Below are 13,136 nucleotides of genomic sequence, written 5' to 3'. Positions count from 1 at the left end.
AAAATATTTTTTTCTTTTTCTTTTATTTTGTATCTATATGAGGTCATGGATGTTTGCTAAACTTATTGTGGTAATCATTTCATGATGTATGTAAGTGTAGGGGAACAAAACTTTCCACCACGAAACGCTTCTTTGGTATGCAGATTATTTCAAGCTGAAAAAAAATCTAGGCCCAAAAGTCTCAGGAAGAAACTTTGACCTTGCTCCTAACTGCCTAAAAATATTTAGATAGAGGGCCAATTATTCCCCAATAGAGCTATCACCAGAGATATCTACAAAGAATATGGGCTAGTAGTGGTAGGAGAAACTCAGCAGGGCCTAGTTTGGACTCTGTGTCCAATGTCTCTCTACATGGCCCATCTACCAAACATTTGCTTTTCCATCTTCATATAAATCACCTTGCTCCCATTTGAAGTCTCAAACACTACCCACAGCATCCTCTTTTGTTTTTAGCTGAAGATCATATATAAGGTGAGGGTTTCAGCCATATTGGTCATTCCGTTTTCTTGGGACTCTCCCATATGTACATGTTATTAAACTTTGTTTGTTTTAATAACATGTACATGTTATTAAACTTTGTTAGTTTAATTCTTATACCAGCCAGAAGAATCTAGAAGGGTAAAGGAAAATTTCTTATTGCCCAACATAAGTCAAACCATTATGCTGTACAGTAAGTCCCCTACAAAGGAACGAATTCCATTCCGAGAATGCGTTCGTAAGTCCAATTTGTTTGTAAGTCCAACAGAGTTATCCTAGGTACCCAATTAACACAATCGGCTATATAGTACTGTACTGCAATCGGTTTATAATACTTTTCACACAAATAATGCATAAAAAACAAACACAAAAAGTAATCATTTTAAATCTTACAGTACAGTACCTTGAAAAGTACAGTAGTACAGTACAACAGCTGGCATCCAGGGGCTGGCATCGAGTCAACAGGCAAGATGAGTTACTGACTGGAGGAGGGAGAGGAGGTGGGAGATGGTGGAGTTGAGGGATCGTCAGCAACAGGAGACGGAGGGCAAGCTGCAGTTTCGCTCATGTCTGACACTGATGCACATGTTCTGGTTTCTTGCTGGATTCAGTTCTATCTAGCCTCTTTTCTCGTCATAGATGAGATGGTACCACTGGATTGCATTCTGAATGGCTGCTGCAACCTTTGTGTATTGTTCTTTGTTTGGATCCTATGCCTCAAAAACTAACAGTGCCTCCTCAAATAAAGAAAATCCCCTTGCCATTTCCCGCATGGTGAATCTCTTCAGTTCCTCAGTTATTTCTTCTTCCTCTTGTCTCTCTTCATCCTTTCTCTGGGCTGCCAATTCCATCTTCTCACCTCGCTCCACTCTCTCAATTATTTTCAGTTTTGTTTCCATCGTTATCACTGCTTCTTAGCAGTACCAGCTACATCATTGCTGCTTTTATGCTTGCTTCGGGACATGCTGGGCTTGAAATAAAGATACTGTACTACTGTATTCTATACAGTACTGTAAAGTACACAAAAGCACAACCACTTGTAGAGGATGCACACACATGACAATGTACATCAGACACGTGAACTAACTTACATGATTGGACATGTGACCACACGTTCGCATATTTGACCTTTCACAACTTAAAGGTTCGTGTGTAGGGGACTTACTGTATGCCTTAAACTTAGTGCTAAATGTCAAGTATATCTCCATAAAACTGGAAGAAAAAAACAAGTAATTTATAAAAAGATTGCCATGTAAAACTTACTTGCTTTTGTCCATTCTATAAAGTTAACATGTTTATACAATTTAAGTTTAATTGGATTTAATTTTTATGAAAAAATAAGCAAACAATTTTTCTGTCATTTATTTGTTTAATAAGTATTTATTAGGCTTTGAAATTCTGTAAAGTTGAAGGAAATGAACATTTTCATTTGATTATGAATGAAATGTGGTTATGACATATAATGTTAATATTGTGAATAAATTTCCTACTTCTTTGTACCATGAGGTCCTTTCAGAATGTCCCTATTTTTGTATGTGTCTCATTCATTATACAATGTATTCTGATACCTTGGCCCAGTAATACTCATTTAATTCTCATATGAAGAGAAAATATCCTGAGTTAAAGTACCACTGAACATTTGGCTTATATTAAGAAACAGAATGATCCTGGTGGGAACTAAAATGTCTTTCACCGATACCTTACTAATGAGTGAGATAATGTTATGTGACCAATTAGCTCCCTGGTGGGATTTTTAGGATGCCTAAATTTAGCAAAGTCTTAGTGTAAGTGTGTACTTATATGTGTTCTTGCATGTATATGTGTGGTGTATTTAAGAAGTTTTAACAGATGTTTGGTTAGGTTAATAACCATTGGCTTAAGTGTGGTTTCTGGATACTAGTAATAGGTCTATTTCACTGAAGTTTTGAAAGTTCCTCTACAGTGTGAACATACTTTATCTAGAACTTTGAATTCCTATAATACTATAGTTATTGTCTACTTTAAAGTCTTGTTTTTAATATTTGTTCTATGCATAAACAAAAAGATACAGCATGTTGTTTAGTACTTAGAAAATTACAATTTACTTCTTAACATTTTTCGTATTTAAGTTCGTAACTGAAGATGGTCAGATTGACCACTTTGGGAGTGAAAGGAAAAAATAAAGGCATATTTACTTTTAAATTCACCTGCTAGATGTGCTCACTGTATGCTCTGTTATATATGCAAGGCCAGGGTGACTGGAAGTGCAATTGTCAGGCTTTTTCATAAACTGGATAACCATTTGTTTCTTCGCAGCACATTACCTTTACATAGGAGCAATCAGGAGAAAAGGTGAAATAGGCAAGCATTCTGCACTACAGAATACCACCTTTAACAGCTAACCAGCATTACTCAACTGCTGTACAGCTGTGTCTAGTGCACAAAAATACATAGGCGATTAGAACTATGTTTGATAAATAATCCTTTAAAAAAATTCTTTTCACCTTAAATGTCTCTATACCAGTGCAGGTCCAGATTACCAGTTAAACCCAAAGGTAAATAGCACATGTAAATAAATGTATAATAACTTCAAGGAGGTCTTTATTTTTAAAAGAATGATGGCAATGATGAGTCAATCACTAGACAGTTTTTGACTACTCAGAAAGAAAAGGCTGCACACATTTTCTTAAATCAGGAGGGCCACAAATTAGATAACAATCTGTTTACTTTCAAACAAAATGCAGTAAAGAGAAATGAAGTTTTACCTCAAATATTCAAACCAATAATAACTTGAAGTTGTTCACCTCACTAACTTAGAAGATAGTTGAATAACAGCAACAAAATACCATACAAAATGAGGTTTACCACTTGAGGCAAAACTTAAAACAAGTAAAAACTTATACAGCATGCTAAATAATAACCTTTTCAACAGCTAGTGGCTTATTTCAAGGACTCTTTGATCACCTGAGAATGTTGCTCCCCTCCCCTCCCCACAAGTCCTCAGGTTGTTTGCTAATGACTCATTATCCTAATGGGGCACCACTCCTTCCTCTTTAGGAAACTTGGAGGGATTTTTCAATTGTGATCAGGACTTGGGCTTTTTTCTGGTGTAAGGCTTATGGATCTAGACCTGGACGTGGTTGCTGAGGAAGGTCTGGACCCAGAGGAGGACTTGGACTTGGAACTTCGAGTAGATCTGGATCTAGAGGTTGATGGAGATCTATCATCAGAGCAGGATGGAGACTTCGCATGGCTGAAGGGAGATCGACGCTGAGAACTGTAATCAGAAACTCAATATGGGTCCCTTATTCTGCGTGAAAAAAATAAGAGTCAAAGTTGTCATGATCTGTGATTCCAAATTATATAATTGAATATAACTCAGATTACTAAAATTAAACTTTCTCATTAATTAACCAGATATACTTTCTGATGGAGTAAGTTCATTTGATGTGACTTTCATTTAAAAAAATTTTAGAATTAATATTTCATCAAATTGTTGACAAGGCATCTTTTCTTATGTATCATGTCCATGGGACTCTAAGAAATGAGCTTGACAATGATAGGGGTAGAAAATAGTATTCCATTAAGTATTTCTCACCTGCAATGAACATTGTGTGCTCTTTACAAGTGGCAGGGAGGGGGAAATTTCCCCCTCTACCCCTCTTGAGTTCTTGTGGCTGGACTAATAAGAAAATTGGCACAAGGCAGATCAACAGGAGAAAAAGAAACACGTTTTAATTCTTGTGCACAGAAGTCTCATAGAAATGGGACCTAAGGAGTAGCCAAAGCAGGAAGCTTTTATACTTTTTAGATAAACTATAAATTTGTGAGGAGTTGACAGGACAAAGAAACTTAGGCTTTTGGTGCTGAATTAGTGAAAAATCTAAACAGGTAGTAGGGGTAGTCAGTTAAAGAAGTAATAAGGTTTGTTTATACAGGCTTCTCTGCCTGAATTCCCTGTCTCTGGTGATAAGGTTGTCCTTCTACCTCCAGATGCAGGGAGAGCACCTTTCACATGAGAGATTTATCTCCTGCTTTCAGAGGGACAGAGAAGAAGTACCTTGTGTCCCTTTTGTACTGGCTGTTTCTTAAGTAACTTTAATTTAAAATAATCAATATGCCATTGATTGGCATTGTTGGGCCCCAACAAAAGCCACAGCATCTTCTGCACGTTATTAATTCCTATGTATGTGCTCTGGTTATCCACTACTGCATAACAACCTACATCAAAATTAAGTGGCTGAAACAAATTTATCATTATTTTATCTCATAATTCTAAGACACTGGAATCCAGGCAGGGCTTGGATTAAGATGACAGGGCTTAATTTCTTAAGCTTCTTTCTTAAGATTCTTAATTTCTTAGGGCTTCTTTCTTCATTTTATTAGCTGAATTAGCTAAGGAGTCTGGGACGGCTCTTTTGGAACTACTGGGTGTTGGCTGGTTCCTATCTCCCCCCCCCCCCCCCGCTTTCCAGAGCCAGTCCATGTAGTCTGGTAGATTTTTTTTTTTTCAACCCTTGCTTGCAATTGATCCACACCTTTGAAAATGTCTTTCCAGAGACTTCCCTGGTGGAGCAGTGGATAAGACTCCGCACTCCCAATTCAGGCAGATGGGGTTCAATCTCTGGTCAGAGAACTAGAAAAAAAATTATTATTTTATCCATTACTCTAGGAGGTGGATCAAAAAAGATCTTGCTGTGATTTATGTCAAAGAGCGTTCTTCCTATGCTTTCTTCTAAGTGTTTTATAGTGTCCAGTCTTACATTTAGGTTTCTAATCTTTTCTGAGTACAGGTCTTTTACCTCCTTTGGTAGCTTTATTCCTAGGTATTTTATTTTTTTTGTTGCAATGGTGAATGGGATTGTTTCCTTAATTTCTCTTCTGAACTTTCATTGTTAGTGTATAGAAATGCAAGAGATTTCTATGCATTAATTTTGTATCCTGCAACTTTACCAAATTCATTGATTAGCTCCAGTAGTTTTCTGGTGACATCTTTAGGATTCTTTATGTATAGTATCATGTCAACTGCAAGCAGTGACAGTTTTACTTCTTTTCCAATTTGTATTCCTTTTATTTCTTTTTCTTCTCTGATCGCCATGGCTAGGACTTCCAAAACTGTGTTGAATAATAGTGGTAAGAGTGGACATCCTTGTCTTGTTCCTGGTCTTAGAGGAAATGCTTTCAGTTTTTCACCATTGAGAGTTATGTTTGCTGTGGGTTTGTCGTTTATGGCCTTTATTATGTTGAGGTAGGTTCCCTCTATGCCCCCTTTCTGGAGAGTTTTTATCATAAATGGGTGTTGAATTTTGTCAAAAGCTTTTTCTGCATCTATTGAGATGATCATATGGTTTTGCTTCTTTAATTTGTTAATATGGTTTATCACCTTGATTGATTTGCATATATTTAAGAATCCTTGCATCCCTGGGATAAATCCCTAGTCTGGCAGATTTCTACTGTATTTAGATTTCTTACAAAATGGTCAGGTTTGTAAGAGACCATAGTAGAAGCATCAGTCCTCTTAAAGGCTAGGCCCAGGCCAGTATATAGTATCAGTTCTGCATCACTTCTATGATATTCCATTGGTTAAAGCAACCATAGGCCAGACCAGGTTCAAAAGAAAGGAAAAAAGAATCTCTCAGTGAAAGAAGTGTGAAGGATTTGCAGCCATCTTTAATCTACCACAGTCAATCCGCTGGGCAGATAATATTTACATTTTTCTCACATGAAAAAGTACATTCACCCCCTTTCAAGGCCACTAAACTCTTATTTCCTTATGATAAAGTATGAACGTCCAGGACTTTGTCATCTTAATTAGGTCTAGAAATCGAAGAGACTCTTCAGGTGCATCTCCTCGAGTTTTACTCCTTAAAGAGAATACCTGGGAAATAAAAAGACACGTTATCTGCCCTCCTCACATCTATATATACAATATTGAGATAGGCATAGGATAGCATTAGTTGACAGTTCTGTTCAAGAGAAGGAATAGTTCACAGTAATTCCAAAATTCTACTGACTGCATGATTCCAGTTTCTTGGTTTAGGGCCCAGGCCCGTTTCCTGGGTCACAAATTGTCCTGTAATATCTTAGTTCAGCCTTCTGAGTCATCCTGTCTTCATTAAATGGTCCGTGTTTGTAGCTGAGTAGCTTTCTTAGTGTTCTTCCTGTGTGCAAAACTTTGAGGGTACCAAGAATTCTTCTCATTCTGAACTGTGTCTGTCCCTTTTAGTCTAAGCTCATGGTGCTTCTCATAGCACAAATTCTCCATCTCTCTCTCTCTCTTTCCCTCTCTCCCTCTCCCCGCCCCCACCACCTGTTGGGTTGCTTATGATTCTTTTTGGGTGTTCAATCCATTAAACAAAATCTACACCCACATTTCCTTCTAAGACAAGTCCTTATCTACCTTGGGCCACCTAAACTCTTTCTGAGCTCTTAAACGAGGATCTGTAGCTATAGCATTTACTTCTTTACCCTGAGACTGCATTTTACTGTCCAAGTTCTGTTTTTTGCTCTGAGGTCATTGTTTAACTTTGACTCTTCTTAGCTGGAAAGGCTATCCTGGGCACTCTATGTTTTGTCTACATTCTTTTCTAAAACTGAATAATTCCTTTCTTAGTTTATCTCTTTCTTCTCGTATATTATTAGAGGCATTTAAAGAGGTTAATTGATTTTTTTTTTTACTCTTTCTAGACGTCTCCTTAGTCAGATTTATGAGTTTATTAGGTATACTTGCTATTTTCCAAAACCCTCCAGGTGATGGTTTTGCTAATTTTTTGTTTTGCAGTAGATAACTTAGGGTCTAGTTCTCCATGTACTCATTGACTTTCTTTCAGTTTTTTCAAATTTTAACAGCATTATATCATGGCCTACTAAGGGACACATAATATGCATTGTTTTAGTTGTTCAAACTCCTTTATTACTTTCTCAATGAAAAGGATTTTAGTTCTTAATTACATCAGTTCCCTTAAGAGAAACCATTCCCAGGTAAAGGTGAATTGATGGGTATTTTGTCTCAGTTAACAAAAATAACAGTGTACATGTCAGAAGTGTTAAAAAATTGTATGGACTTCTATCCATTTAAAGGACTGTATGTCTTTACATAAATTAGTTTTATCAGAACAAGACGTATATTCTTCATGAGAATTGGGTTTGATTTATGTTGGAGAGGAGAGAGTGCTGAACCAGCTTTTGGGGACTTAGATTCCTGTCCTGGCTCCGCTATAAATAAGCCACAGTACTTGAGACAGTCAACTCCTGGGCTCAGGTTTTAATCTTTCTTAAATGAGGGAGTTAAACCAGTTGATCTTTGTGTTCTATCCAAGCTGTAAAATATCACTTATGTAAAATTGTTGAAATGTTCATTTTCATAACTTTGACAAAAATTTAAACAAATTTATTGAAACTAATATTACAATTAAAATGCTAAAAGTCCTTTTCCAAATGTTAGTTTAGAGACTGTGTTGGATTCAATTCTCTGGCAATGCTTTACTCATTTAAAATGATAATCACTATATGATTTGGATCAAGTAAAGAATAATTTCAGAAACTTTAGAGTTTTGTTATCTAAGAGACTTATACCTGATTTGAAAGCCAGGAAACACATGTACCCGTTTTACTGTCTGCCTTACATTGTCTGATTTGGGGCAATAATTCTTAACACATTTTAACACCTGTTGTAATAAACAGGGTCATGTGTTTCATGAGGTGATTTGAGAATTTCTCAGTTTGGCATCAACTTTGTCCTTGCAACTGAAATAATTAGAGTCTAATGGAAACTTCTCTTCATGGAGTTTATTCTCCTTGCTCAATATTCCTATTTCTTTATCATCCACAAATATTTGTAAACTTACTACTATGTGTATGTACCTGTTCTAGATGCTATACGTTTCTCGTTTTATTTATCTACTACATGAAAGGATTAAAGTGAATTGGTTAAATATATTCTCCGGTTGTTCCAAACCTCTTTACTTGATAGAAAGGATAGGAAACCTGAGCCACTAGAAGAATGATGAACCATATATTGTGGGTGGCATCCCAAGTAGAGTTGCCTCCTGCGAGAGTGTGCTGATCAATATGTACAAGTAATTAAAATCGATTTTAAAGCAGTATTTACAAATATAACTTAATAAATTCATTTTTCAGTTTCATTCCCAAATTTTCCAAATTTCTTATGATTTTAGAGTTGTTAACTAGAATTATAAAACTAATAGCTTCTGAGTTTATTAACTTATAAGGAACATAGCCTAAAACCCAATATATAATTCTGGAATATGGTAACCCAGTCAGGGTCTTTTCACTTCCTAGTTCTGTGTGAAAGAGACTGGACAGCCTTCCCAGTCAGAGCTTCCTTATTTTATTGTCTTGTTGCTATCCTCAAACTGTAACACTTGGTATAAACTGGGTGGAAGATATTAATTATCTTAAGGTAGGGCTGTGATTTGCTTAAGTCTAGGCCCTTCAGTCCTGAAAAAAATGTATGCCTCACAATGGAATATTTTCATCCTTTAAAAAGAGACGCCATTTGTGAAAACATGGATGAACCTGGAGGATATTATATTAACTGAAGTAAGGCAGTCTCAGAGGTACAAATACTACATTCCACTTATGTGACCTATGTAAAATAGTCAAACTCATAGAAACAGAGAATAGAGTGGTGGTTGCTAGGGACTGCGGGAAGGAAGAAAAAGGGTGTTCAACAGGTATGAATTTTCAGTTATGCAAGATGAATAAGTTCTAGAGATCTGCTGTACAACATAGCATCTATAGTTAACAGTACTGTATTGTGCACTTCGAAGTACGTTAAGTCGGTAGATCCCATTTTAAGTTTCCTTATCACAAAACAAAATGAAACAAAACAGAAAATACCCAGAGAGATGCAAGGAAACTTTGGGAGGTGATGGACATGTCTATCACCTTGATTGTGGTGATGGTTTCACAGGTTTATGCATATGTCCAAACTCATCAAATTTGTATGCATTAAATATATATTAAATATATATAAACTAAATATATTAAATATGTATTATATTGCATACATTAGGTATATGTGATTTAAATGTACACATTAAATATGTGCAACTATATATATTAAATATAAATTATGTACATTAAATACGTATAATTATACCTCAATACAGCTGTTTTGAAAACAGCAACAAAGAATGCTTGGTATTCAGAAAGGAGCAACAGCATGAAGCTTTTACCACCTCTAGAGCTGAGGGGCAAGAGTTGGAAAAGGTATTACCAAAATTTGTGAGAACTAGCACTTTGGAAGTAGGCCTGCCCAGTGGGAGAGCTAGTTATCCAGGGATTCAGAAATTGCCCAAGACATGGCTCTGGAGCATGGAAGGAATGGAGGAGATATCCACCAACCCTTTTTCTCCTAACTTACATCCAGTTAATGTTCCTCTGGCTGAACTCAAAATGAAGCTAAGACAGCCTGGGATATGGAGTTTGAATGGTAAAAACTTCCAAGGCACAGAACAATTAGAGGAGAGCAGAAAATGAAGCAGAATATGTGAACAAACAGAGAATGACTAGTGTATCCTGTGTGTTTGTCTTGCCTTCCTAGGATCATGAATACCTTGATTCCGGCACTTATCTATTTTACATTAAAGTATCCACTATAAGAGGCCATAAGTAACTCTTTGTGATCCCTGCTTGATAAATTAAGTGCTTCATTTTGCAAAAAGGACTTTTCAGGATACTTTTGTTCTTGTTTTTTACTTTATTTTCCCTCCTTGAAGTCCCAAGTTTTTATTGAATTGGCTGTCTACCTTCTAAGTCAACTGTGTTGGTGGTTTTATTTTAAAGAGTTATTGAGTGAAGAAAATTTTCAGATTAAATCTGATAAGTGGCATTATATTAATGCTATCTTGAGGGTCCTTCTCAGTCCTTTCTGAATCCTTCTGATTCTGTTCATGTTTGTACTTTCTAAGTTAATCCTCATGTTGAAATGAAGCTTAGGCTTTGCTTTACTGACTCCTATAGGTCAATAAGATGAATTTGTTAATTTATCAGGGTCAGCTCCATGACCATATTTGATTTTGGTCTTATGTACCTTAATTTTGAACTGTAATTTATGACTTACTCTGTTTGTCATCATCCATCGAGAGCTTTACTGGAAAGAAATATACTAAGGCAGAAAAATGGGTTGGATGGGTTGGATTTGATGTTCCTTTTGTTGTTCTAATCCTCTTTTTGTGAGAAACTAGATATAAAGCAAAAACTTCAGTCATAATTCAGTTCATAGTGTGATCAAATTAGCGTGGAGCTGACATCTGCATTCATAGGCCTGATTCAACAGTCAGTGTGATTATGGAAGACGTATTTTACTTCTCTATATCTCAGATGCCATATCAATAAAATATGAGAACTGAAGTGCTTTATATTTTATATTGCATTCAGCTCCTAATATTCTTAATCAGGAAGTGAATTGAAGGTTACTGAAGGCTTTTTCTTCCAGTCAGTACCCTATAATTTGAACAATGAAAAAAGAAAGTGGCATTGCATTATAATTTTTATTTCCATATAAAAGTTTGTGGACTCATTCTGTTCAAGCACTCTTCTCCTACCTAATTTGAAAAATAAATAAATAAATAAAACATACTGAGCAATAGAAAACATTGAACTTGTGTTGTTTCCTTTTCCTGGACTGAAAAGTAGTTTCTTAAAACTTGTTTGTGCTCCTAGGTCAGTAGAACCAATTTATTACCCTTCAACTAAGCACGAACACTTCATTGCAGTGACCGTGATGTTCACAACATCTTAAGTTTGACTGATACCCTTATTGTAAATGATGGTGTAACTACCTACCAAGAGTTCAAAAATTATGAAAGGAAACTCTTTGTGCCACTCGGCATCAAAATATCTTGAAAGCAGATGAAGTAGTGCAGTCAGCAAAAAATGGCAACAAGAAAGGAAAGAGAATGGAGAACAATAGATGAGGGACCCTAAAGAAAGCAGTTGGATTCTTCCATTTTAAAATAACTTGAGGGCTTCCCTGGTGGCGCAGTGGTTGAGAGTCCGCCTGCCGATGCAGGGGACACGGGTTCGTGCCCCGGTCTGGGAAGATCCCACATGCCGCGGAGCGGCTGGGCCTGTGAGCCATGGCCGCTGAGCCTGCGCGTCCGGAGCCTGTGCTCTGCAAGGGGAGAGGCCACAACAGTGAGAGGCCCGCGTACTGCAAAAAAAAAAAAAAATAAAAAATAAAATAAAATAACTTGATATGAAAGAAAAAAAATCCCTAGCTCATTATATCGTTTCCATTTTCCTGTTTTTTCCATTTTCCTGATTATTTGAAACTATTTAAGACTGCATTAAAATTTTTTAAAAAATAATATTTCTTTCAGTAAACATCTCTCATTGAAAGTATCTTATCTGGTCATTACGAATTTTTTGTGCCTCAAAAACAAACATAAATCACAGCCAGACATGGGCATTTGAAACTGACCATAATATACCCTCAGAGAATTTAGTCTGGAAGGTGATTTTAAATTTACTTTTGCTTTCTTCAGCTCCTCATTTCCATTAAGAAACTTCCTAAGGGCTTTGGGGCTTGTCTCCCTAGAATCTATTCATTCTTTCAAAAAATTTCAATTTATTTCATCATATTCTTGGAGAGTTTATTATTAGAACCAAGCTCCCCCATGGGGATGGAGAGTAGCATATTAGTTATAGTGAAAGGGCTAGGATGGGTAGCCCTTTCTTATTATATGAGGTTCTGAAACTCCATGGGCTTTCCTTTTCTCAATCACTCCCCGGTGGAATGAATGAGAGTTTAAGCAATATTGGAGGATCTTGGAGTCTACTTTCCCAAGGAAGCAGTAGAACAATTTCAGTATTCAAAGGAAGTAAGACATAGGAGGGAGAGAGATTGGTGAGGAATGGGGAAGGGGAGAAAAGAAGAATGAGGCAATCTTAATTTACCCATTCTTTTTTTTTAATTGAAGAATTTGTTTTGTACTCTAAGGCAGATAGTCAACTGTAACTCTAAGTTCCTGGAAGGCAAGAACTCCTCTTTATCAGTTTCTGTAGATAATAAGTCATAGAGGGTAATGTGAATAAGAACTCTCTGAATAGTTTATGATGAGAATTAATGGAGGCACACTAGTCATATATTCCCAGAAGTTTCATATTCTAACTAAATTTTAAGACAAATATAAGTATTATACAATGGAATATTACTCAGCCATAAAAAGAAATGAAATTGAGTTATTTGTCATAAGGTGGATGGACCTAGAGTCTGTCATACAGAGTGAAGTAAGTCAGAAAGAGAAAAACAAATACCGTATGCTAACACATATATATGGAATCTAAGGGAAAAAAAAAAGGTTCTGAAGAACATAGGAGCAGGACAGGAATAAAGACGAAGGCATAGAGAATGGACTTGAGGACACGGGGAGGGGGAAGGGTAAGTTGGGACGAAGTGAGAGAGTGGCATGGACATATATACACTACCAAATGTAAAATAGATAGGTAGTGGGAAGCAGCCGCATAGCACAGGGAGATCAGCTCCATGCTTTGTGACCACCTAGAGGGGTGGGGTAGGGAGGGTGGGAGGGAGATGCAAGAGGGAGGAGATGTGGGGATATATGTATATGTATAGCTGATTCACTTTGTTATAAAGCAGAAACTAACACACCATTGTAAAGCAATTATAGTCCAATAAAGATGTTAAAAAA

This window comes from Neophocaena asiaeorientalis, unplaced genomic scaffold (assembly GCF_003031525.2).
Source record: "Neophocaena asiaeorientalis asiaeorientalis breed wild unplaced genomic scaffold, Neophocaena_asiaeorientalis_V1.1 scaffold361, whole genome shotgun sequence".
NCBI classification, from domain to species: domain Eukaryota; kingdom Metazoa; phylum Chordata; class Mammalia; order Artiodactyla; family Phocoenidae; genus Neophocaena; species Neophocaena asiaeorientalis.
The sequence above is the reverse complement of the archived record's forward strand: the minus strand, read 5'-3'. Positions refer to the sequence as shown.